We start from the raw sequence: 26660 nt of genomic DNA, 5'->3' as shown, positions 1-26660 counted from the left end.
TCTAGAACGTGGTTTTTAAACTGTTTGACCAACATGAACGTTTTGTAAACCCAATTGCGTGCAGATTCACAATCTGAAACAGGAGCTCTAGTTCCCATCTGTGGCGGCTCTTCAGCACCCCTGTGGAATCCTGGAACATAATTTACAAACCTTTGATCTAGCATCTAGCCAAGAATGGGGAAAGACACAAAATAAAAGGAAGGGGGAATTCCTGAGAAGCCCAAATGGACACTACAGAGTCCATGAGACGATTAGAAACTTCCTGCATCAGAACCTTTATATCCTCACTCTACAAAAATTTCTAGCAAGTTTTGATCCTTTCTATATCCACCGAAGATTGACAGCAACAAATTGGGAGACCTAAAACTGTAAAAAGATAGATGGGAAGGAAAGGGGGAAAACACAAAATCTAGACAATTTTCAAAAGGCTTAGCGAATCTCTCCCTTTATGTTTGGGAGAAATAGCCTACGACCTTCACGAATTTTCAGAGTATCATTGCATCCGAGGCAGGGTAACAGCTGGTGTGGGTCACTGACCTCAAGTTGTAAAGAAGACTTTATCTTCAGAAATGCTCTAGAGCAAGAGAAAAGTGATGTCCACGCTGCCTCATTGTCTTTTATCCAACGTGTATAGAACGCACCAAAAACTGATTGTGGGCTCCTAGGAAACGGTAAACACACAATCATACAATCTGTGCACTTGAGGTAGGTTCTCCCACCCCTCGACTTCTGCACGAATTCCTTCTAGAACTTAGTTAAGATAAAATAGCTGGGAGGGTAAATCAGTAGGAGATGTCCTTGGGTCTCTGCTGTTTGAAGAGGCTGTACGCGCCAGTGCTGCTGGGGAGAGCATCGTTCCAACAGCTGAATCGCCCACAGACGGCACAGAGGGCCGAGACATCTATGTTTTCAGACACAGTGAATTCTTTTTGGAAATGTGGCAGCAATGTGTTAGGCGTAGCCCAAGCTGGAGACAGATGTAAGAGTCAGAGTAACGTAGGAAATGTGGATCCAGAAAGAAATAATAAATTCCCTTAGGGAAAAAAAATGGGTTGTATTATCTTGGTGCAGAATCAAGTCTAGGTGGAGCCTTCAAAGACCTGTGGAAATGACTAACAGTAACATTTCAGACGTCTACAGATCAAACCCCGGAATATAATAATATAGCCTCTGTCTTCCTTCATAACTCCATAAGGAAGGATTCCTGTTCGCAAAAAAGCACACTCGAATGATATTTAGTGTTTCTTTATTTAGATGTGTGAAAATGCGATTCCCAGAGCCTAGGTGAATATAACCTCCCTCTTTTGAAATATTAGAGTATTGTTGATGAAGGTTACCAAGAAAAGCTCTCCCTATCAGAAGTTCCAAGGTGCTGAACATTCTGAAAATTATTCACCCAGGGTCCAACCTTTTCCAACCACCTACAATTAAACCCAAAACAGAAACTAGAAACCCAGCTAGGGAAAAGGGGGGAAAAAAAGACAAACACAAGGGCGCTAATGTAAGGGTAAAGCAAAGGTACTACGTTACTTGTCCTAAACTCACTGTGTAGCAAAATAGGGTTGTTTCTATGGATTTGAACATTTTGCAAAATTAATGTCACTATCTCATTCCCTGCAAACCCTAACACCTATTGGAGAACCCTGCCAGTTTCCATCGGAGCCCAGCAAAGACCTCCCTCTCCTTGAAGCATACGCCAGGAGCTGGTCTTCTGACATGAACGTATGCATGGGACATGCTGCCCAAACTCTCAGTTCTGGAACCTCCCAGAGGAGTCCTCATTTCTCCCGGATGCTGCTGGTAAGTCCATGTCTACGGGACAAAGAGTATTCTTCTGGAGCTTGAGGCACAATGGCCCTCTGCCCTTCAGAGAGCTGGGGGTGAAAAACATGTTCTTTTGCTACCCTGTACCTTCAGTTTGGCAATAACGGGAGAAAAACAGCGGTTCTGAGGTTGAAAAGAAAAAAGTTGATGTGTGACTCACACAATACAAAATAAAGAATGCTGTAGGGAATGGTTTTGAAGATGGATGTACCGGTAAAGGGAGCAACAGGTCTTGTGGGTTAAAAGAGAAACCTATGTCTTCTTCTGTGTCTTTCAATGTCAACAAGATCTGGAGAAACACACCAGATGCTCATAGTAGGAGGTTTTCCCATGAGCTGCTGGCGGTTAAATCTCCCATGGTTTTTCAAACGTCCAACATGCTACTTCTTTGGGAAGTACTGCCATAGTGCAGGAGAATTTTCAAATAAAAAGTACACATCCTTTTAAGAAATTGTGTTCACATTTCAGAAGCCCTGTTGCCAAGTCCTTCTTACATGACTCTAGGAATTTGTTTGGATGTTGGTAATATTGACAATTGATTTTGTAAAAGTTAATAGCATATTCAAACAACGTTTGTGGTAAAAAAAAAAAAAAAGAAATTGTGTTCAGCTATATCTTTATATAACAGAGAATTCATGTTCTAATATTCTGAAAGCTCCAATAACTTTTTATGAGGAAACTGGAGATCAGTGAGCTCAGGGAAAGCGGGGGTTAAAAGTCAGAGTCAGAGCTGGGTTAGGGAGGAGCGCTTCTCCCTGGTGTCGCGCAGAGAGGGAACAGACCAAAGGCGGCATCATTTTCTGTTATGAACGCTCTAGCCTCTGGGTAGAAATAGGTCCATTATACATTGGTGTCCCATCTGCAGGCTGCTTTGCAGGCTCTACCCATGTTGGGAAATCATTTAGCACCACTCAGAGCAAGAGCCAGAGCCCTGCGCGCGCGCGCGCGCGCGTGTGTGTGTGCATTTTTACTAAAGGAATGTGTGCTCATATTTAAAAATAAAATAATATTGAGTGCTTAAAATTGAAAGCAAGAGCGCCCTGCCTCTGCACACCCCACCCAGCTCTGCTCCTAAAGAGGCGACTCCTCTTAACTTTGTTGGCAGTTTCTCCTGGCAGTGCCCTTTGCTCACCTAAAAAGATGGATAATTTTTACCCCTCATTCTTGACTAATTCTCACTATAATGGCAGATGAAGATCAGATTTACCTATGCTCCCCACACAGCCCTAGTTCTACTGTAATTCCTCCGTCAGCTACCTCGTCACTTTAGATGACACACGGCTGCCTTTTTTCTAGCTCTTCCCAAGTCTCCCTGGGCCGCAGTTTCAGCAACCCCTGGATCTGGTAGCCAGTGGATGGCAAACGGTACTGTGCACAGAAGCCATAAGCAATCCAAGTGTAGCCTGGGCGGCCCATCTGGGCTCTGCTCTCTGAATCCCTGCGACACAAGACTACTGGATTTTCATATGGCCACCAACCTTTAGCCAGTTTGCAAAAAGAATGAGTGATTTTGTGAACGGAGGCGTCACAGGCCGCGTCGTGCTGCCAAGGGCGGGACAGGGTCACGTCCCTGGAGGCAGCCGGGCACCTGGCCAGAGCCCGGGGCCTTCCAGCCGTGAGGAAGGGCAGAGGTGATCCCAGAGACAGGGATGAGTCTTTGTCCCTTCCCTTCCTCCTGAGTCACCGTGGGTGATCTTTAGACAGCTTTTCACATCAGAACAGTCTTAAAGGGCAAAAAAGGAAGGTCTCCACCAACCCTCCGTGTACCTGGACTCGTTTCCAACCCTCCGTGTACCTGGACTCGTTTCCAACCCTCCGTGTACCTGGACTCGTTTCCAACCCTCCGTGTACCTGGACTCGTTCCCACTCATCACACAAGTGGCCTTGCTCTTCCCGAGAAGGCTTGATTGGATGACAATCCTCTGTACTCTCACCCTCACGAGGCTTCCTGGTTCTTTAACGTGAGTCACGCGGAGCTCACTGATTCTGCCTTAGTCACCATGTTCATGTTCAGTCACTCTGAACATTTCAGTCTGCCTACAGCCTCTTTAATATGTGGGTTGTGAAGTGCCTTCTGGACAAAACTCCACCGTTAATGAATTGTGTGGCTTTGGGCATGTCACTTAAGCTCTCTGAGGCTTGGTTGCTTTGTATATAGTATGACTGTTTTTTAATGTCCAAGGGCAATGCATAAGATTGGAGAACTATAGAATCTTGAACGTGGAAAAAAAAATCTCAGAAGTCTTAAAATTCCATCTCTTTCTGAATGCATAAATCCTTCCCCAGTATCCCTGGAATATGTCCGTTAGTGCCCGAATCCTTGTAGGCACAGGGAATTAAAAAACAATACTTCAAGGGTGGTCTGACCTGAGCCGAGAACAGTGGTATTTTTAACACCCTTGATCTTGACACTGTTCTCGTATTTTAAAAAAACCTAAGTTTGCATTATATTCATATGTATTTTTTGGCTGCTACATGATACTTTTGGCTCATTTGGTACTTGTGGTCACAGAAAATCATGAAAGTTACACACACACACACACACACACACACACACACACACACACACAGATTCTTTCCACTTCATTCTGAACTTAATCTTTTTCCCCCAAATACATATGCTTGTTCTTTGTTTTATAAATTGTTTTTTGCCTTTGTTATTGTTTTCCTCTCATCAAGTAATTCAGGTTCAGGTATCTAAAAGGTACAAATATGAAGTGAAAATCAACTGTAATTCCAACCCAGAGTGAGCCACTGCTACATTCTGGTGAATATCACTTCAAATGTTTTCCCTGTGTGTGTGTGTGTATCTATCTGCCAATGAGCGCACACACACACACACACACACACACACACACACCCCAAACTATGGTGCATCTGATGGCAGGTAGGAGAAAAGCCCATTGAAATACATTGATTTAAACGATGAAGGGGGTCCCTTGTCTTGGTGGTGTGGCTTCAAGGGCTACTGACGCGGGGACTCGGTGATGTCACCAAGGACATGCCTGTGTTCTGTTTCTCCTCTATTTTCCATGGTATCGGCTTCACCAAGGGAACGTCCCTTTCTCTTATGATGTCAGGAGCGTCCCAAGCACTAATGGGAACAGATGTGCACGACCATATCCAAGGAGAGGGATTGAGGGCCTTTTCTGGAATTTCTCTCAGGGGAGCAAAGAACTGTCATTACGACAATTTTCCAGAAAACTTATTCTCCCATCTTACTCTGCTGAGAGGAATAACTTGTCCACCTCTGAATCAATCACTGTAGCCAGCTGATATGATTACACCGATCACTTTAGGCCCTAATCAACTACTCCACCGCTAGGGCCAGAGGTGGAGTTAGCTTCTCCCAAACTCACAGGCCTGAGGAAAGAAGGTATAAATACCTGTATGAAATTTACCAAGGGAAGTAAAATAGGTTGTGGTGAAGCAACAGCAATGTCATATATATGTGTATATGTATGTGTATATATATATATATATATATATATATATATATATATATACACACACATAACCATATATATCCCTTATATAGGTTGTATACATATAAAACACTATATATAGGTTATATAGATAGCTAGATAGATATAGATATAGATATTTAACCCTTTAGGGTATATGGGTAGGTAGGTAGGTGAGTGGATGGATGGACGGTTGCACAGATAGAAAGATGGAGAGACTAGATAGATGATAGATACATACAGAAGATCAAATTAAACATGCTGTTTTATAACCTGTTGTTCGGTAACCTCATTCCATGAACATTTTGCACGTCAATCCTCAGATTCTTGTACCATTTTAAATGGATAAATAATATCCTGGTATAATCTGTGATCATGACTAAAGGTTTTAATCGGCCTCTATTACTGAACAATTAGGCTATGTTGGGTTCTTTCCAGCAGATGTATAATGCCGAAATAACGTGTTTGCACGTGCATTATGGCACAATCAGCTTCTGGTCTCCTTTGATACATTTCTGTAAATATTCTCTAAAATATTCTGTAAATATTTATTCAGAAAAAAATAAATTTCTGAGTAAAAGGATAAGAAAATATAAAGTTTCAAGACATTTGGCCAGATCGTTTTCCAAGAAGGCTGTTCATTTATCCTACTGCCAATATTATATGAAACTGCCCATTTTGACACATATTTAACACAAAATGTTTTTAATACATTTTATACGATTTTTACCCTCCAAGTCTAATAGCAGAGTGGGAAACACTAGCTGCTCTGAGTTCAGTGTGTGGTTTTTTGTTACTGGTACGGTCAGACATTTGAACACAGATGGTCATCTAGTCTATTTTTTCTTTTGCCTAATTTTCTATTGAAGTGCTCATCTTTTATATAAATTTGTAAATGCTTTGTAAATGTTTAACTTCTGCTGTATTTGTTGCATGTTAATTATTCCTTATTTGTCTGTCAACTTTATTTATGGTGTTTTTGCCATATGAAGTTAAAACATTACAATGTAATAGAGTTTGTTGCTGTTTTCACATTCAGGGGGATTTTTTAGCCTAAAATAAGTAGGAATTTAAGTATTTTTTTTAACCTCTCCAAAGTGTTCCTAACATATTTATCTAGTGATTTAAAATGCCATCTACACATTTGAAAACACTGATGAAGTAGTTTTTCCCAAAAACTCTTGCTGGGTACCTGGAAAAAAATAGATAAAAAACTCAAAATTTAAATCAGAATAAATTTTGGAAAAATCAAGCATTTAAACATAAAAAATAAATAAATAAACAAATGAAAGAAATATGGAAGATGCTTTTATAATCTTAAATCAGGAAAAAATTTCAAATATGATATAAAACCCTGAAGCCAAAAAAGAAGAGTTTGATAAATTCAAAAATAAATTTAATAATTTTAAAATATGCATATTTTAAAAAGCACTATGTCAAAGATCAGTGATAAGTTGAGGAAAATATTTGTAACTCATAAAAAAAAGGACTAAGTCCCTCAATATATAAAGATTCGTGCAAATCCATGAGGAAAGTGTACACGTAAAAGAACTACAAGTGTTTTTAAAAATCACAAAATACACATCACCTCACCCATATTAACAGAAATGAATGTTAAAACTATAATAAGACACCTTTTTTTTTCCTATCGGATTGAAAATGTTCAGAAAATTTGCTACAATACAGTTTTGGCAGAATGTGGGGAAGTGAAATTCTCATAAGTCATTGTTAGAAATATGAATCGCTGGAGAGAATAATGTGGCACATGTAGTAAGATTATGTAGATCTACAGAGATGTAGATAGGTGTGTCTTTTGACCCAGCGATGCCGAGGGCTTGCCCTACAGCTGTGTCACACGCGGGAGAAGGCATGTGTGTAAAAGGACATCCAGTGCAGGATGTAGTAGCATTCATAGATGGGACGCTACACAGCATTAGAAACGATGAGATAACACCAAACTACTGATGTGGACCAGTCTCTAAGATACTATTGCTAAGTAGCTACTAAGTATTTCTAAGCCTCTAAGACACTTTACTAAGGTAAGTAAAACCAATAAACGGGAGGGGGCGGTGCAGAGGCATCACCTGTACTTTGCTATCATTGGTGCAAACTCCAGCAGTAATCAGCAGGGGTTCTTACATATGTGCGGAAACATAAGCCACGGCCGGGTAATACTGGTTGCCTCTGGGCAAAGAAATTGAACAGCTGGAGGACCAGGAGGGAGGGTGACTTACTTTTCATTACATGACTTTTGTATGGCATTCACTTATTACCTATTCAAAAACATGATTATGTTTAAAAGATAAAATGATAACATTTCTTACGTTAAATTCCTTTAAGTAATACTTCAGTCCATTTCTGCACTCTCTGTTCTGTTACATTAATATGGGTTTGTAATGCTATATCATTTCCATTTTACCACAGACTACTAACCCATTGTAAAGCTTGTTTCCCATATATTTATCTTTTTGCCAGGATTTTTCCGATATTCAAAAATGTTTAGTTTTACAGGTACGTTTTACAGGTACATTTTCAAACCTTTGTCATTGTTCAAAATTATCTTGCTGAGGATTTCATTGGAAGTAGGTGAAATGGATGTTAATTTGTAGAGAACCAATACATTAAAAATACTGTTTTCCCATCCAAAAATGTGGTACCTCTCTCTAGTTACAAATATTTTTTTATATATGTCATGATTTTCTCCACCTGGGCCCTACAACTCATTACGTTTATTCCTGAGCATCCTGATTTTTGCACGAGTCTTTTTACATCACATTTTTGGATGTTTACTGTTAGTTTATGATAGCACAATTGATTTTCACACTAAAAAACACTTTTTTAAAAATTGTGGACTCTGCTGAATTCTAATGTATCTATAGCATTTTGTTTCAACTGCTTGGATTTTTAGTAGGTAATCATATTATCAGCATCGTCAGCAAAAACACATGTTTATCTCCTCTTTGATGACATTTATACATATGAATGTGTTTATTCTCAATTTACTTTGCTTGGTAATTTAAATGATAGTAATAATAATGGCCATTATTATTTATTCCTGCCATCAATGGGGATGTATCCACCCTCATTTCCTTGAGCAATATATATCTACTCATACGGCAATGGCTGGCATAGTTTTATCACAAACATCTATTAACAAGTCAACCATGCAAGCTCTATGCAAGGTGTAGATACAGAACACAGACCAAATAAATATGGGCCTTGCCTCCACAGAGTACAAAGATCAGGAGAGGCAGAGAGATAATAAACAGGTAAACTAATAAGTAAATATGTAATTACAGATTTAGAAATGTGCTGTGAAGGCGACGCTTAGGGAAAAAATGGCGGAGGCACATGCGTAGACCCTATTTAGGTGACATGTCAGGGGAAGAAGCATGTAAAGAAAAAGGGCAAGGCATCGTAGGCAGAAAGCACAGCATATGCAAACTCTCTAAGGCAGGAAGAGTTAGTCAAGGCCATGAGAAGGTCAGTGTAGCCAGAACAGAGGATACAGTGAGTGAGTGAGTGGGAGGGCCAGCTGAGGTGAGAATAAGCCAAACGCAGTTCCCCAGGCTGATGAGGCCTGACTTTTCTTTGTGTCATGGCCTGAGATCACCAGGAAGGTAAGAAGTGTCCGGTGACAGGGGCTGTGACTGAGGCGTGCACACACTCTCTGGTGTAGAAGGCAACGGTTCCTTCCTCTGCAGGGATGGTCGAGAACTGGCTTTCACTAGAAACGGCCCAGGATTCCAGCTGGAGCAGAGCAATCAACCAGCAAAATGGAGGTTATTGGGAATGAGGGTGGAGACAAGAAGAGAGGAAGGAGTAGCAGCCTTCCTGGCGGAGGGAGCCGCGTCTACAGAGGTGGGGGTAGGAGGTGGGGTTAGTGCTGAGACATAAACCCACATATACCAGATCATAAACACCTCCTGGTCGTCGTGCTCCGAGGCTAGCGCGTTACACCGAGCGCGATGCAGAGGACCTGAGGGATTGGGGCAGCGGGATGGCCTGGCCAGCTCTGGGTTTGTAGTGACCCCTCTGGTGGTTGTGATCGTGAGGAAGGTTGGTGTGAGGAGAGGGGGGCCTGGATATAGGGACACAAGGAGGAATTGATCGAAGCCATTCATGCCTGGACGATCAACGACAAAGGGAATGGAGAAGAAGGGGCATGTTTAAAAACATACTTAGGAAGGGGAATCAATGAAAGAATAAATGTTTATGGCACCTGTTTGATTAGACATTTTAAAAGCAGTGACAGGCTCAGTGATGGTATGAGATTTATTTCAGGTAAGTTGCCCTATTTCTTGATAAATAGTCTGCATGTTATTTTCTTTGCAACTGTCTTATCTCCTTACTACTTCAGCACGCCCAATTTACACACTACAATTACACAGACACACACACACACTTACCACTTTACCGGCAGATATTCAGAGAACAGGAATGGTAAGAGGATGTGATCAACGGTTCCCAATCTGGTGAATCATCAAAAAATAGAGACTGCCCCAGCCTCAGGCCACTCATGGCAGCTCTCTACCCTCAGCACAGCCGGGAGTGATGCTCAAAATATTTAACAACTGGCACTGGCATCCCACGTGCCAAGGCTGGGGCACTGAGGCAGGGCCCTGCACACGCAGCTCCCCCACTGTGTCAGGCACCTTTAGTTGTGAGTCACGTGGGGGCCAGGTGTCGCAAGGCCCAGGGGAGGCGGGGGACCATCTCGCCACGCAGAGGTTTGGGATCGTGATGAGTTACCTAGCCGCATGGAAGGACCAGTAATCGCCTGAGCTCAGCCTCCGAGGGGCAGGACGCTCTCACCGTGACAGTGATGTCCCGTGGGAGGTGGACACCCCTGGCCAGGGGCGAGCGTAGCTTTGTTTCCAGGAGTGTGTGTAGCGAGTATGAGAATGCGCTCTGGGCGATTCTCATCTCCCCCCACTAAATCCCACCTGCCCCCAGCTCTTAGAGCTCAGGAAGCATCGCTGGCTTCCCAGACAACTGTCCCTGAGGACAACGCTCACCTTCTCGGGCCCCCAGATCTGTACAGCATCCTGAAAAGTGCCTGCGTCCACTCGGAAGAAGGGGACCACGTATATCAGGCACCGTACTGCTCAGTAACAGAGGATACAGGAATCACGTCTGATGGGTTAATTTGCCAGGACCCAGATCACACTTTCCGTCAAAGGGAAACTCAGGCGGGAGCTGGGAGAGGGGAGAGGGGTGCAGGCAGAGGCCGCTGGACACCGGGAAGCAGGTCCGAGGGGTAAACCTGTGAGGGGTGCTGGCCCTCCCCCAGCGAGGATGCTGGGGCCTGTCCTGGGGAGGAGGGAGTGTGATTCATCCCCTGCAGCTGCTCCCTGACCTGGGCTGACCCCCGGCTGGTCCCGTGGGCACAGACCCTGACTCAGAGAGATTCCATTTTAGGGCTCAGCCTCAGCGGCCGCAGCTCATATTGGTGTTGGTGATGGTGCTTTCACAGCAACAACCTAACATTTTCTAAATGTTCACTGTTTGTCTAAGTGTGGATAAAAGATGACACGTCTCTCCTACTTTTGCTATATTTTTCTGACCCTGAACACGTCATCACTGGGTACTCATAAAGAGCAAGGGATGCTTTTAAAAGAAGTCTCACTCAAAAAAAAAAACCCAACATCCTTTCTTTGGTAAGAGTTTATGTATTTAATTCTAGGTGGAAAGTAGTTTCAGTGTGATCGTTACAGTGGCTCAGCGTCCTAGCTCTGGATGACTTCCTCAGTTTCCCCTCTGTGCCCCTTCCGAATGTCTGTCCCTCTCCAGGATTCAAGGCCCATCAGACAGACAGTGGCACCTCTGACCACAGCTGTCCCTCTCACCTCTCGGGACAGGATAAAATCAGACTGGCCCTGGGAGAGAGCGGAGGAGGGGGTCTCTCACCGCCCTCACTCTCACCACCTACAGTCTTGTGATGGAGGAGAGCAGAGAGCCAGCTGGAAGGGACGTAGACGTGTTATCTCTTTTTAAAATAATATTTTGAGAGTAGTTGTAGATTTACCACAAAAAGTTGCAAAGATACAAAACAAGTCCCACATACCCCAACCCAGTTTCCCTTACTGTTGGCATCTTACATGACAATGCTGTATTTGTCAAAACCAAGGGAACAATACTGATAATGTTATTATTAAACAAAGCCATGCCTTATTCAGACTTTCTTAATTTTTGCCTAATGTCCTTTTTCTGTTCCAGAGCTCTACCCAGGAAACCACACGACATTTAGTCATCACGTTCCCGTAGGTTTCTCTGGGATGGGGCAGTTTCTCAGAGTTGCTTTGTTTTTGATGACCTTGACAGTTTTGAGGAGTACTGGTCAGGTATTTCGCAAAATTCCCCTCAATTTGTGTTTCTCTGATGGTTTTCTCATGATGGGACAGTGTGGGTTTGGGAGGAAGACGCCAGAGGTGGAGCACCCCTATCTTCCCATCAGATCAAGGACACTTGGTGTCACCACAACTCCTCACGGTTGATGCCAATGTGAACCCCTGGCTGAGGTTATGCTTGTCGGTTTTCTCCACCGTACACTTACCTTCCCGAGCCTTTTCTCACTGCACTTCTTTTACTGATGCCACGACACACAGCCCACACTTACGGGGTAAGGGGTATGTCCTACCGCACGGAAGGTGGAGTACTGGCATAAATTACATGAAATCGTTCTGCACAGATTTACCTATTCTCTTCCATTTATTTGTTTATTCAATCAATCATTAATCTATATCAGTAAGGACACATGGATATTTATTCTAATGTTTGAATTATGATCTAATACTGGGTTTTTAGCTGCTCACATCACCCCAGACTTGGTTATTGGAGCTCTTTCAGCTGGTTCTTGGTCCCTTGGACATAACCTCATCACTCTCAGGTGGGTTGTTGTTTTTGTTTTTGTTTTCTGTAAGCACTTTGTACTGGCACTGCAAGATACCCCAGGCTCATCTTCGATATCTCCCACTTCAGCCCTAGAGTCAGCTATTTCTGCAAAGGGCTCAGGTTCCTTTTATTGGAGATGGTATTAGAAGCCAGGATCAGGGCACTTGGGGTGTGCTCATTGCCTCTGGGGTGTCATTGCTTCTAGGCTTCTCGGCTGACAGAACAAGGAAATATATATTAGGTACATAGAGTTTCAGGGCTGCTTTTTGTCACCTTCTCCATTGTATGCCCTTAGTAGCTATCAAATTTCCTACACCCTAAAGGGAATGGATGGAGTGAAAAGTACATGGGCCAATGAACCGGTAACTGAAATATTTCTACTAATCAGAACCCACACCTGGCTCTGCAAGGTGATGTACAGAGGCTTCATGCACTTAAACATTTAAAATTAGACTTTGCTCAGCTGACATGTCCTCCAGAAGGATTTATCTTATGAACTTTTGTCTCAACTTCAGCTGGGTTGACCGGTGACTTCCTTAGCTCCTGGTGCAGATGGTAGGTTTGTTCCAATGATCTCTTTTTATGTTTGCTTCATCATAAATGGAAGCCATACCTCAGGCCTGTGTCCTGTTTTGTGTAAAGCTGGACCTCGTGCCTGGCACACTATAAATAATCAGTAACATAAGAAAAATAAATAAAAGTGAGGGAGTAAATAAACCACTGAACTGTTACATCTAAGTGACGATACATCATCAATTGGGTACTCTGGAAAATGGTACTTAGAAGTGTATCTATAACTTATAAATACCCTCAGAAACTGATTCACCACAGTTCTAGGAGGCTGGGGGAGGGGCCCAAATAGGGTTTCCCAGCCCAGGGTTCACTCAGGGGCACAGGAAAAACAGGGACAGGCCTCTTATAGACACTGAACTGGGTGGGATCAGTGTCCTGCTTCTGGGATATCCGAAGAAGGGGGCAAGGTGAGCTTTTTTTAAAAAAATAATTAATTAATTAATTTCTGGCTGTGTTGGGTCTTCGTTTCTGTGCGAGGGCTTTCTCCAGTTGCGGCGAGCGGGGGCCACTCTTCACCGCGGTGCGCGGGCCTCTCACTATCGCGGCCTCTCTTGTTGTGGAGCACAGACTCCAGACGCGCAGGCTCAGTAATTGTGGCTCACGGGCCTAGTTGCTCCGCGGCATGTGGGATCTTCCCAGACCAGGGCTCGAACCCGTGTCCCCTGCATTAGCAGGCGGATTCTCAACCACTGTGCCACCAGGGAAGCCCCCAAGGTGAGCTTTTTATCCCCCCCACTCTGCGTCTTCCTCAAAACTGCTCCTATGCAGGTGACTGATGGCATGAACGGTCACATCACTTTCATCTTTTGCTATCAAAAGCCCTTGGTTCCAATTGCAAATATCAATACCCACCTGACATTTTTTCTAAGAACCAAAGTGGTTTTGCAAGATGATTTCACTTTAAAGTGAGATGAATCGGTTGTTTTCCCAAGTGTTCAAATTATCTGCGTGAAGCAATGGATCGACTCAGGCAGAGCCTCTATCCCACCCAAGCGACAGTGTACGGCCCCTTCTTCTCCAGGGTCTGGAGACCGGGCTTTACACGAGGCTCCAAGCAGAAGCAGCTTGGCTGCCAGAGCTGCCTGTCTCCTCCGGACTCCATCACCATCCCCGCCGGGCCACGCGGCCTCTCCCCTTCCATCGGCAGACCCTGCAGATTGCCCCAGCCGGGAGGGCAGGCCCTTCCACATGTGCTCTGAGACCCTTGCACGGGTCTTTCCTTCTTCCCTGGGCCCACTAGCTACCATTCCTTGATTCCCTATTTCTAGCCATCAAAACATGGGGCTTTGGAGAACAGCCAATTGTGCACTCTCTCATGACACTAACCCAAACACATGTCTATTCGAGGGAGCAGTTGTGCCAGCTTTGTGCCCCAAGGCTCCTTGGACAACTGTGGGTTCTAAAAAAGGCCCCTCACCCTCCTTTCCCCCTGAAGGGTTAGGCTGCAGGCCTTGCTTTGCTCACACCATTCTCCTCAAGGCCGGGCTGCAGCTGCAAACAGTTCGTGTGTGCAGTGGCCTCTCTGAAAATAGTTGTCTTTGTTGTGACTGAGGTATTTAGATCTTTTTTCTTTTTTTTTCCCCCAGTAGTGCCCTTATTTGATTGACTGATGGGTCTGCAAGTTATTTTGGATCTGGGTTATTTCTATTCCTGATGTAAGATGCTAGAAGCTGCATAATTGCTAACCCACTCTTTTCATTTGATAATCTATACTAAGAAAGTAAGCTGTTCTGTTGTAAAGTCTGTATTTTTTTTTTTTCTCTCAGACATATTGATGGTCAGAACCCAGCCCTGGGTGTTTTCCCTGGTGGTAAATTGTCACCGCTTGCAGGTGTGATATATCACTATCTTTGTGTCTAGTGCCCTCAGGGTAATCTTTTTTAAGATTCTTTTTCTGGAGGACAAAAAAACACGCCACCTCCTTTAGTAAATCATTCTGTGAGTAGCCCGCGAGAGAGGAAGGGAAGCCGCGTGGCAATAAAGATACTATCTGCAGGAGCTTAGATTAACCACGATGTGGAAGGTGGTGAGTTGATTTTCTCAATGACTAGAGTTTGATAAATTGGCTTCTTCACACTGCACAGAAATTTAATTCGATGACATCTTAAGCTTAAACTATAAGAAGGTAGAATGACACGAGCGTCTAGAGAGAAGGAAATTCCTGGATTATTTCGACTTCACACGTGCAGTTTTCACTTAAGGTGGAAATTATAAATATTGTCCTTGTTTTTTAATGTGAAATGTTTACTTTAAGTTTAAATAGTTGTATAATCTTTCTTGACATTTTAAAATTATAAAAATGAATAAAAATTAACTGGACAAGAAAATAATTTAAAGATTATTAAAATAAGTGATTAGAATAGAAAACAATTGTGCTGAAATATCCATAGTTACAAAAATTGCCATCCCGGTAATAACTATAAATGAATGCTTAATTAAAAGCAATGTTGTCCTAATGAACAAATGCAAAACCACTTTAATACTTGGATTTTACTATTGGAGTATCATGTAAAGACAAAGTAGGGGATTTTACAAAAAATATACTGCATACATTCTATATGTCAAAGGTTATACTATGAAGGGATTCTATGGCGAGAGAAGGAATTGCCAGGCTAGAAGTAACATGTGGTTAGAATTTTATTAAAAAATATTTGTGTACTTAGCATATCTCAATAAATTTTCCCTCAACCCATATATCACTCTTATCAAATTGTCTACATACTACGTATATGAAACATATTTGGTGAAATTATGTCAAATTTAGAGTACAAATATAATCAATTATGTTGGGCTTTGGTCTGGTATAGTTTATGTGCATATACTTTATTCAGATTTGCCTACAGGTAGCAAAATATTAAGTCAACATGTAATGAAAAACTCACTTTAGCCTGGCAACTGGCTATCCAATAATTTATGCCAGGCTGTATGGATTAGGAATAGGGAAAATAGGCATAATATGTGGGAGAGTTTAACATACTTCTTTCAATAGGTGATAAAAGAAGTGGACAAAAAAAGATTGGACGACATATAAATTCCGTCTCATGTACTATGTAGAACACAACAACTAACAAGGATGGAATAAGACTTCTTTTCAACAGCACATGTAAATTTGCAAATATTAAAAAACTTTAAAAGACTAACATAATTCAGAGTATGTACCCTCTCCACATTATAACTGAGGTAGAAGTCATTAATAAAATGATAAATATAATATCTCCACTGTTTGGAAAGTGAGAAACTCCTAAATGGCTCTTCTACCAAGAATTCAAAATGGAAATGAGATCACATCTTTAACTGATGACATACATATCGAAACATGTGAGATACAGATAAAGAGGGAAATATATAGTCTTAAAGGAATATAGTAGAAAAAGTAGAAAGATGGGAAATAATAGCTTAAGCTCCCATTGGAAGAACTTAGAAAGAGAATGTTAGATCACTTCCAAAGAAAGTAAACGGAAAGAAGTCATATATGTAAGAGAAGAAATCAATCAAGTAAAGAAAAACACTTAATGGAGAAAATCCACAGAGCCAAATAATGGTTTTATAAATGAATGATAAAATGGATAAACTGTAGCAAACCTTAACAATTAAAAAAGAGGGAAAGAGCAAAGAACAATTACCGGGAATAAGAATGAAGACATCACTACAGATTCTATAAATATTAAAAAAATAATAAGAACATTTTAGAGGAAATGAACAAATTTCTTCAAAGGAACAATCAAAAGGACTCTGGAAGAAATTAGAAATCTGAATACTTCTAGAGTGATTGAATCAGTTATTAACCCCCCCATGCCCACACACACGAAGTCTGGCTAGTGATTCCTCCAAATATTAAGAGAGTAACAACGCCAACCTGACACATACTCTTGCAGAAAATAGAAAAGGAGAGAATATTTATAAATTTATTTCATGAGGCTAGTTTAACCTTGAGATGAAATCCAAAAGGATCATAAGAAAAGAGAATTATAAACTAACCTCTCTCACGAAAATAGAAGTGAAATTCTTAAGTTAAATATCAGCAGAACAAATTCAGCAATAATAAAAACAATTAACCCATTGCAACCATCATGGAGTTTACACCAGGAGAGCAAAACTGTTTATTCACTGGCTTGTAATCAATGTGGTATTACCACATTATCAGAAAACAAGGAGAGAAATCACAAGGTAATCTCAGCATTTGCAGAATAGCATAGCACATTTGATCAAATTCGATAAACACACTTCTTAAAAGCCTTTAGCCACCTAGGATTAGAACGAAATTTCCATGATTTAATAAAGAGTATCTTTAAAAAAAAAAAAACAAACCTACATCAAGTGGTAATTTGAAATGGTGAAGAATTTCAAATGGTGAAGAAAATTTTTTCTTGAAAATGAGAACAAGATAAGGATTTTACTGTCACCTCTTCTATTCATCATGTTATAGGAGAGACAGTATAATAAGGAAAATTGTGTAAAGATTTAAAAGGAAGGAAAAAAACATTATTCAGAGTTAAGGTGGTTGTATAGATAGAAAATCCCCCCAATTTTAAGATAAAATACTAAAATTAATAAGTGAATTTGGCAAAATTACTGGAGAATAGGTCAATATGCAAAAATCCATGCTATATATCAGAAACAAATAAAAACTGAAATTTTAAAATATTGTTTACTATAGTATAAAAATACGTACTTAGGAATAAATCTAACAAAAGATGTGCAGGAACTCTTCACTGAAATGAGAAAACATTATTCAGAGCACTTTTAAAAGACCTAAATATATCTGGAAGGATATATGATGTTTATGTATTAGAAGGCTCAGTATTGTAAAGGTGTTAATTCTCCCTAAATCGTTATATAGATTTAATGCAATTCCAATCTATGTCTCAGCAGATTTTGTGAAAATTGCAAACTAATGATAAAAGGCCAACTACAGTCAAGGTAGTTTTGAGAAAAACAAAGCTGAAGGACTTATGTGGTTAAAATGAAGGAAATAAAATGAAAGAAAGAAGGAAGGAAGGAGGGAAGGAAGGAAGAGAGGAAGGGAGGAAACCAAGTGTGGGCAAGGATTTAAGTAACAGGGAATCATCACACTTCATACTCTGCTGGCAGGGGTGTAAATTGTTATAATCTCCTTGGAAAACTGATGACATCTACTAAGTCTGAACATGTACACACCTTATGACACAGAGATTCCAGCTCTGCAATATGTTCTAGACTATGAATAACGGAAAGACATACAGATATTCAATAAAATGTATTTAAAAATTCATAGTGGCACTATGCAGAATAACCCAGATCTGGGATCCTAATACTCATTCACGCACAGTAGGTCTGGCAAACAAATTGTGGTACATTCTTGGAATAAAATATTTTATAGCAATAAGCATGAGCAAACTCTTGCTATATGCAAAAACATGTTTGGAAGTCAAAACACAGTGTCAAAACAAAAGAGTCTATACTATATAATTCCATTTCTACAAAGTTATACAGCAGGTAAATCACAACAGTGGTTACTTTCAGGGGGGTAGCAAGAAGGATGGAGAATTAGAAGGACTTTTGGCATGTTGAATAATGTCTGATCTATTTCTTGATCTGGGCATTGGTACATAAAACCAATCCTTTTCTAAAGCTTAATCAAGCTCTACACCTCCCCAATAAAAATTTTACTTAAAAAATTTAAATGGGAAGAGGATAGAGAAATCTGTCCTGACGAAATAGACTATTTTGAATTGAAATATGGTGGAAAACATAGGCATTGAATGTGAATGCAGTGAGAAGCATCCTTCCCCTTGACCAAGTCTGTCTCCATCCAGCTGTAATAAATGTTTCAGTAGCAGAGTTTGACCATAATAAGTACTTTTGCAGGCTCAGCGCCAAACCCAGATAAGCCTCAGCAGGACTTTGTCCAATTTCTTAATTTAAAAATGCAGTTTTCATTGTAAAGGCTAATTTTAGCCATCCTGTTAAATCTTTGTGGCACCAGCCTGTTCTATTCACCTTTCCCAATGTTTACTAATCCTTGAAAATAATTGAAAGCAATTTTACAGAAGCATGAAATGAGTTTTCATGGATTTTCATCTATATGAAGTGGGCTTCAGAATTATATTTGATCCTGAGTAGATTAGCTACCTAGATTTTTTCATCTTCTCCGATTCCCTTATTTTAACTTTGCTAAATCTCATATGTTGTTCCCCAAAAGACTTTCAAGGAGTAATTGTTAAGCTAGTAACATAAGTGAGATTATACAATTTTCTATCAAATGTCAACCGAAAAATATATCTTTATACTTATCCTAAAAAATTCCATCCAGTTGATTGACTATCTATCTACAGCATGCCTTTAATTTTTATAACATTTATTTTTATTATATAAGAAATATATAAATATACTCTGAGTTGATTCCCTTAATATAGAGACATATACACATGTATATACATACATACACATGTGTAGGAGTCCCCCCTCCCCCCTCCCTAGTTCCCCTCCCCTCCCCCCGGGTCTTGCTATGAGGTGACTGACTATATTATTTCTGAAATGACTTATCTTTGAAAACTTCCAGTATCTTGAAATCCCACACTGTCATTTGACCATACCATTTTCTATTTCTTACATGAAATCTCTTAAAAAATGATTTTCTAGGGGCTTCCCTGGTGGCGCAGTGGTTGAGAATCTGCCTGCCAATGCAGGGGACGCGGGTTCGAGTCCTGGTCTGGGAAGATCCCACATGCCGCGGAGCAACTAGGCCCGTGCGCCACAACTACTGAGCCTGCGCGTCTGGAGCCTGTGCTCCACAACAAGAGAGGCCGCGATAGTGAGAGGCCCGCGCGCCACGATGAAGAATGGCCCCCGCTTGCCACAACTAGAGAAAGCCCTTGCACAGAAACGAAGACCCAACACAGCCATAAAAATAAATAAATAAATTAAAAAAAAAACAAAACCTCCCTGAGGCCCTATTCTTAAAAAAAAAGAAAAAGATTTTCTAACTTCAACTTGCTTTGTAGTGGTGTGATAAGAAGTAACATTTATTGCATCTCCATCGGGACAATTTATTAACACTCTACAAAAGCCGTCTCCTTTTATCCTCCTGACACCCTATGTGTCAGGTATATGCCACCTCCAGTACAGAGATTCTTCCAGGGAGAGGAAAGTAAATACCTAGGGTCACATTAATTAAGTGGCTGATGTGAATTTTGAATTTACGAAATCTGACTCCAAACTCCCAACTAACCCATTGCTCCACTGGTCGGATTCGTTGATTCCAAATTTGACTGCAATGTCGGGAGAGTAAGGGAGGAATTTAGGTGGTCATATGCTACTGAGAGCTCCTGGGTACCATCAGCTTTATCAAAGTCACCAGAGTGTCAACATCCCTCCTTACCAAGCAGTCGACTGCAATTTGGAAAAAGTTATCTAAAGAAGTCATGAGTTGTATTTTATTATAATTAAGTAACAAAAATAAGCTGTGAGAAGCTGAGCGTGTCCGGCTACAGAGAGCCTCTGTATGGATATGGGAGACATCCCTGCACATCACAGACATTTCCACCCACCTCACCTCACTCCCATCACCCCGTCTGGCAAAGGTGTTTCCCACCTCCCTTGAAGCTGGGGCAACCACGTGACTGACACTGGCTCAGGAAATGTGAGCAGAGCAGTACTCTTGAGCGGCTGAGCCCTCCTGGGCGCTCTGGTGAACCCCAAAGCCTCGGGCTGTGGTACCAGGAGGGCAAAGCCTCCTCACTAGGAAGAAGTGGAGCACGGTGCCTTCCAGCGGGGCCAAGATGCTCTCTTTCTCTCTGTCTCTCCCTGTGTGTGCTTTTGTTAGGAATTACTCTTCAAGCCTGTGATATTAATTTTCCTTCTCTTTAATTGATTGCTAATGAATACAAACCCTGTAAAGAATGACATGATGAAGCAGAGGGTAACCTTCAGGAGAGTTACACAACCCTCTCTGATTCGTTGCCTGGTTCTAGAAATACCTAGAAAGCTGCAAAATCCTGGGTTAGTAATATTTCCTTCATATACAGCATAAATCAGAAGAGTTAAATTATTAGTTTTTTTTTAAAACTTTCTTGCCATATTGTTAAATTATGTAGCTGAAAGGGATATTAGTCTTTCTTAGTAGGGAGTCTAACCCCTAAATCAGTCTAGATTGTTTTCCAGTCTTTAAAAACATATACAACCAACATAAAAATCAACTCAACAGTTCACTTCTTTTCTCTCTCTACTGCTATTCACATGAATCCTTCTCCATAGAGGCCTTTCGGGTTTCCACTTCCTGCATTTGCTCACAAGGTATTTTTGCCTACATCGCCTGTCCTTGTGTCATTTCCTTTCTGCCTGAACAAATTCTCCTGTTCCTAATGTCCAGTGAAAGTTCTAGTTCTTCTTAAACAATCCTGTCTCTGTTGGTTTAGCTCATGTGCCCAATTCTGCCCCACTATTCTCAAAAAGAGCCGGGACTACTTTGTTTACTAAACAGCTTTTAGGATTGCGTTCCTTACTCCATTATCTTTTGATGTCTTAAGGTGATGGCTTGTGTTGTAATATATATTAAAGAATGTAGTGCAAGACTGTGAATGTAATAAGCGTTAATAAATGCTTTGGATTCACTGCTGGAGAGTCACCAATTCTACACAGTGTATCTTATAATCAAAGGTGGCTTCCAAGTGGTTTTGGTTTACCACCTTCTCCTATACCCCATACACTGCTGTGAGATGGGGCGTTACATGACTGATTCAAGCCAGCACCTGACCCTTTGTCATACATGGAAGACACCACCCATGTCTCTCCTATGTCTTACCTTTTAGAATAAAAACCCTGAGGTCCAGGCCGTGCCTTCTCCTCTTTTTCCTCCCAGTATATCAGAAGTCCTGGTGTGCTTCCTTCCAAACACAAAGCCCTCCCTGCCCTCTGAATGGGCCCCCGGTCCTACTTTTTGATAATGAGCTTTCTTTTCTTTAGTGTTTTGTAACCTACATCTGCATTATGAAACATGTTCTGTATGATTTCAATCTTCTGAAATTTGTTGAAATTTGAATCATGCCGAATATATAGTCGGTTTTTAAAAAAAAAATGGCCCCTGTGCATTTAAAAGAATTTTTTTCCTGCGATCGTTGGACACAGCATCATTTCTCTGTCTTCTTGACCAAGTTTGTTAAGCATGAATTTTTGTCTGCAGGTTCTATCACTCACTCAGAAGGATGACTTCAAAATCTACATTCTGATGATGATCGTGGACTTGTCTTTGTTTCTTCCTTCAATTCCCTCTCACTCTTGTGCCCCACTCTCTCCCACTCGCAGAGAAAACCTCAGAACATACAGAGCACGTATGTACCACCCAGAGCAGGGGCAGAGTATCAAAGAGCGTCAATATTCTACAACGAGGCCCCTGCAGCGGATAAATGAAGACTATACATGGTGTCCTGTCGAGTCAGCTCAGGTTTGGGCAGCCAACTTGCAAGTCTTTCAGTTTTTCAGTTTTCAGAGCTCTGTGGACGTCATCACTGTGGACGGGAGATCTTACATCTGTATTTGGAGGGTGCGTTGTAACGGGCAGTATGAACGATGTTTTCTTCCAGCGAGTGGAACCATTTATCATTGTAAAGCCATGTTCTTCGTCTTGGGGAATGCCCTCCACTTTAAGTTCTATTTGTCTGATATCAATATAGTTCACATCAATGTCTACTGTCATGGTCGCAGCTAATTAACATATCATAGATGACATTCTATTATATTTATAAAACTCTGGTTGGTATGTATGTGGTATATCTTTCTCCATCTTTTTCTATGCCCTTAAAATTTAGGCATTTTTAAAGATATGTCTCCTATAAGTATAGAGTTGAATTTTTAAAAATATACTCTGAAAAAAATGTGTCCTGGAGTCCCTTTACATTTAATGTAATTGCCATACTACATTAATGACATAATTATGTTTAAATATACTATCATATTTTGTGGTTTATGTTTTTCCTCTCCTTTTTGGACCACTTTTATTGACTGATTTTTGTACTTCTGTGTTTTTCTCTCTACTAACGCAGAAGTTATTTTCTTTTCTACTTGTTGCTAGCATAGAAATTAAAATATGGAGACTTGACAAAATCTAAAATTTAATTATTTTAATCTTCAATCAGATGACAATACAAGGACCTTAAAGCAATGTCTGTGCTTGCTTGTATGCTGTTTTGGCCACCGCTGTTTCTGTCTTTTCTAAAACACCTCAGGACATGATTATTGTTGAAGTTTTACAGTCAGTGGTCATTTAGATTCACCTGCACTCTTACCAATTTTATTCTTGATACAACTTTAATCGTTTTGTTCTTTTCCAAAAATTTAATTTGCATCATTTTCAAACCTGTTAGGTCACTTAATACAGCTTTTTGTTTTCCTAAAGGTACTTTCACTCTTAAGGCCTCGCATTTGTTTACTTATAGAAGCATAATGGATCTACAACCTGTCTAATAGTTTGAACGTTTGAAGTCTTTGTCCTTCTATTTTGGTTGTCCTTTTGAAAAAAAAAATATCTTTGTGTTGCCTTGTATTCTTGTGTGATTGGTCATTGCTGACTCTGTTCTGTACATTGTCCCTCATACCCTCAGAAGGAACCAACATCGTGACACCTTGATCTCAGACTTCTGGTCTCCAGAACTGTACAAAAAAAATACACTTATGCTGTTTAAGCCTCCCTGTCTGTGGTGCTTTGTTACGGCAGCCCTAGGAAACTAATACACAGAAAATTTTGGTTTTCTTTCTGTACCCCCGTGATGGAAAAAAGAGCAACAAACAGAAGAAGCAAGTAAAGAGAAAGTAATAAAGGTGGGGCAGAAAGCAATGAAATATACGGAAAAATATATTACTGAATGCCAATGTGTTTATTATACCGGGTAAAACAGTGTGGCAAGATTGATGAAGAGTAAAAGAGAGGAAGACACCCAGAGCGCCCTGCAGGAATTGCTGACAACGGGGTGCTGTGGGCGTAGAACACCTTGACTAAGGTCCCCCAAGCAGCTCCCCATACAACTGGCTGCGGAGTCTCCCTCACTGACTACTGTGCTGATTCTCGAAATAAGAATGTTTTCACGTACACACAACGATACAGGGAAATCATTCACAAGACTATATGAACACACACCCCAAAATGTAAGCATTCATGCAGAAGCATAAATGTAGGTGCACCCCCAGAAAGCTATTTTCTTGCATAGCAAGTTTATGCGTAATGTCCCCGAGCTTCTTAAAACGGGCATGAGTTTGCTTTAGAATAAGGAAAATTCATGAAATTTGTTTTTTAAATAACCACATAAAATGCATAGAAAGAGTTTCTGCAAAATCAGAGCAGAAGTGGATTAGAAATGTGCTTACTGCCACAGGCTAGTGTGAGGTCAAGTGGTAGATACACGACTTCTTTCAACGGAAGTAGTCACAGGTTGACAAAGCACTGTCATTAAAGCAGATGCAAGACTTAGAAAGTCCACCGTGTTGAACACATGGGCTGAAGGGCACTAAACATTTTGACTTATTGGAAATTATTTAAACTCAGGGACTCAGTATTGAGGAGAAGCTGATACATTTGCCATTTGAGAACATTTACCGTTTCCAAAGGACATTTTTCTATTTCTGTGGAAAGAAAAGATGTTATGTGTTTCAGCCAACTCCATGGAAATAGTCAATGGTAGAGAAAGAACTATAGTTTTTCGTACAGAACTACAGTTTTTCCAAATATCTGAAAAATGCCTGCAGTCTTCAGCATCATTCAAATACAAACTGCTTGGTTTCCCTCGACTGTGAATAAATATCTGTCCAGGGAGAAACATTTATGGTGGGTAACTCTTCAAGGTGAGTGAGTCTATTAAGATTGAAGGACACAAGAATATATGAAACTTAGTGAGGAAGGAACAGTTTGGTCCACTGACATTAAATACCTTGCATATGTGAGTATTCTGTTTCTCCAAACACTAGGAAATGCTTTCTGAACAAGATTTTGTCACCACTCATTTTCCTGAAGAAACTAAACTTATGAGATCACGTGAGACCATACAAAATAAAAAGGGTAACGAATCACCTCATGAGTTAAATCTGTGAAGAAAGCCAACATGAAAAATAAATTGCCTTTTATTTTTACATTCACAGGTGTTGAAGACCCTGAATAATTCAGATGATAACCTGAAGTTTTTATGAATTTATTACCTTTTTATTATGTATCAATCATCATGAGATGCCCTCCTTACACACACTCAATCCTCCTTACCCTGTCCAACACTGACGTATTATATATTTATTTAATTTTTTTTAACTGTCTTTCCCCACTTGAATACGAGTTCTTTGAGAACAAAGGCTACAATAGAATATGTATAATCATTGGAAAAAGTTTCCCAGTTAAAGATGTACTTTGGGGCATCATATGCTTGGAGATTATACCTAAATCCAACTGAATCGAGAAAGTTTAGAACTGATGAGAACTATTTTGGAATCCCCACATTTGACAAGTAGCATCTAAAAGGCCAAGATTTCAATTTTAAAGAGGATCCTTAAATTTTATTGAAAGTATTTTATAGTTCAATATTTTAAATTTATTGCTGCCATAATACCGTTTTTAAAAACTCCAGATGATATTATTAAACATGTTGCTTACTTAATCCAACGGAAAATAAGTTTGGAAATGGGAATATAGATACAAATTTTCAAGTTTCTCCAGTAAGACCTTTCTGAGAGGCCTCCTCCTATATCTATGATCAGGAACCCACAGATCCCCAGGGCAGGAGCCCGTGGAGAGCCTCTAATGAATTTTTGAAAGCTTTTCACAATACTCCTTGGAAAACATTACACCCACACCTCTGGCCTTGCATCGCAAAAGGCTCTTTTCTTCCCCTGGAAGCAGCCTTGGGCAGCTCCCTTTTATTTGCATGACTCTTTTGAGAGACTTTCATTCTTTAATTGACTGATGAAGTTAAAGGCCACAGTATCACCCTGAAGTACTTTCCTTCTAAAAACAGCATTTTGGCCTTTACGGTTTCCAAAGCATGGCCTCCTCTACCAACAGTGCCATTGGGCCTGGCCCCTGACCTGCTCCAGCCACGTGCGTGATGTTTCTTTGGGTCTGAAATGGGGGGGGTGATGGAAAGTCCAAACCCGCCAGTCTGCCCCCTCTCCCCGCTCACTCATGTCCAGCGAGCGCCGTAGGGTCTGGTTGTTAAGTTGTGAACCCAGCAACGCACATTTGGCTACGAGTGGGCACAGCTGGAAAGTTCTGGTTGCTCATCCAACCAGTGGATCCTCCCTGCCGTAGAAGAAAGTGGCCCAACAGCTTTTTATACGAAGTCGTAGGTGGACCTGACCTCAGTCAGGCTCAGAGGGAAAGGCAGCCTTCTAAGATTTCCAGAACTCAGAGCTTCACATCCCGCTAGAAATAACACACGAACAGCTGTACAAAGGTCCTCTTCCAGCTGAAAACCCTTAAAGCCGGTAAACTAGGTAAATGTGCTGTGTGTGTATTTATGAGGTTTACCGAGCTGTCAGGAGTGTGGGACAGGACAGCAATCTCAGCACCGCGCCACACAGCTGGAGGGCAACGGCAGTGTCCTCGCGGTGAGAGCTCCACGGCCCCCTGTTCTGATCAAGGGTCGCCCACGGTGTGGGACCCCCAGCCCCTCACAGCTGATGCAGGGCAGTTCTTCACCTTTCTTCCCTGATAGATGGCCACTGCCTGTCAAATGGAGTAGGACGCCTTGGCTTTGTATCCAAGGCTTCTGTATCAACCCTCCCAGCCCTAACTTCTTAAATATCCATTGTCCTTTTCCTTCTATTTCACTCTTAGCTCCAGTTTTTTGGTCCAGCTTAGATTCAGTCATTGTGTTCTAGAAAACCACCAAGAGATTCTAAGCAAGAAAATGATGTGTTTATATAGTGTTCTAGGTAGGTCACTGCTTACAG

This window comes from Balaenoptera ricei, chromosome 18 (genome assembly GCF_028023285.1).
Source record: "Balaenoptera ricei isolate mBalRic1 chromosome 18, mBalRic1.hap2, whole genome shotgun sequence".
In the NCBI taxonomy this organism is placed as follows: Eukaryota; Metazoa; Chordata; class Mammalia; order Artiodactyla; family Balaenopteridae; genus Balaenoptera; species Balaenoptera ricei.
This window is presented reverse-complemented; position numbering follows the sequence as displayed.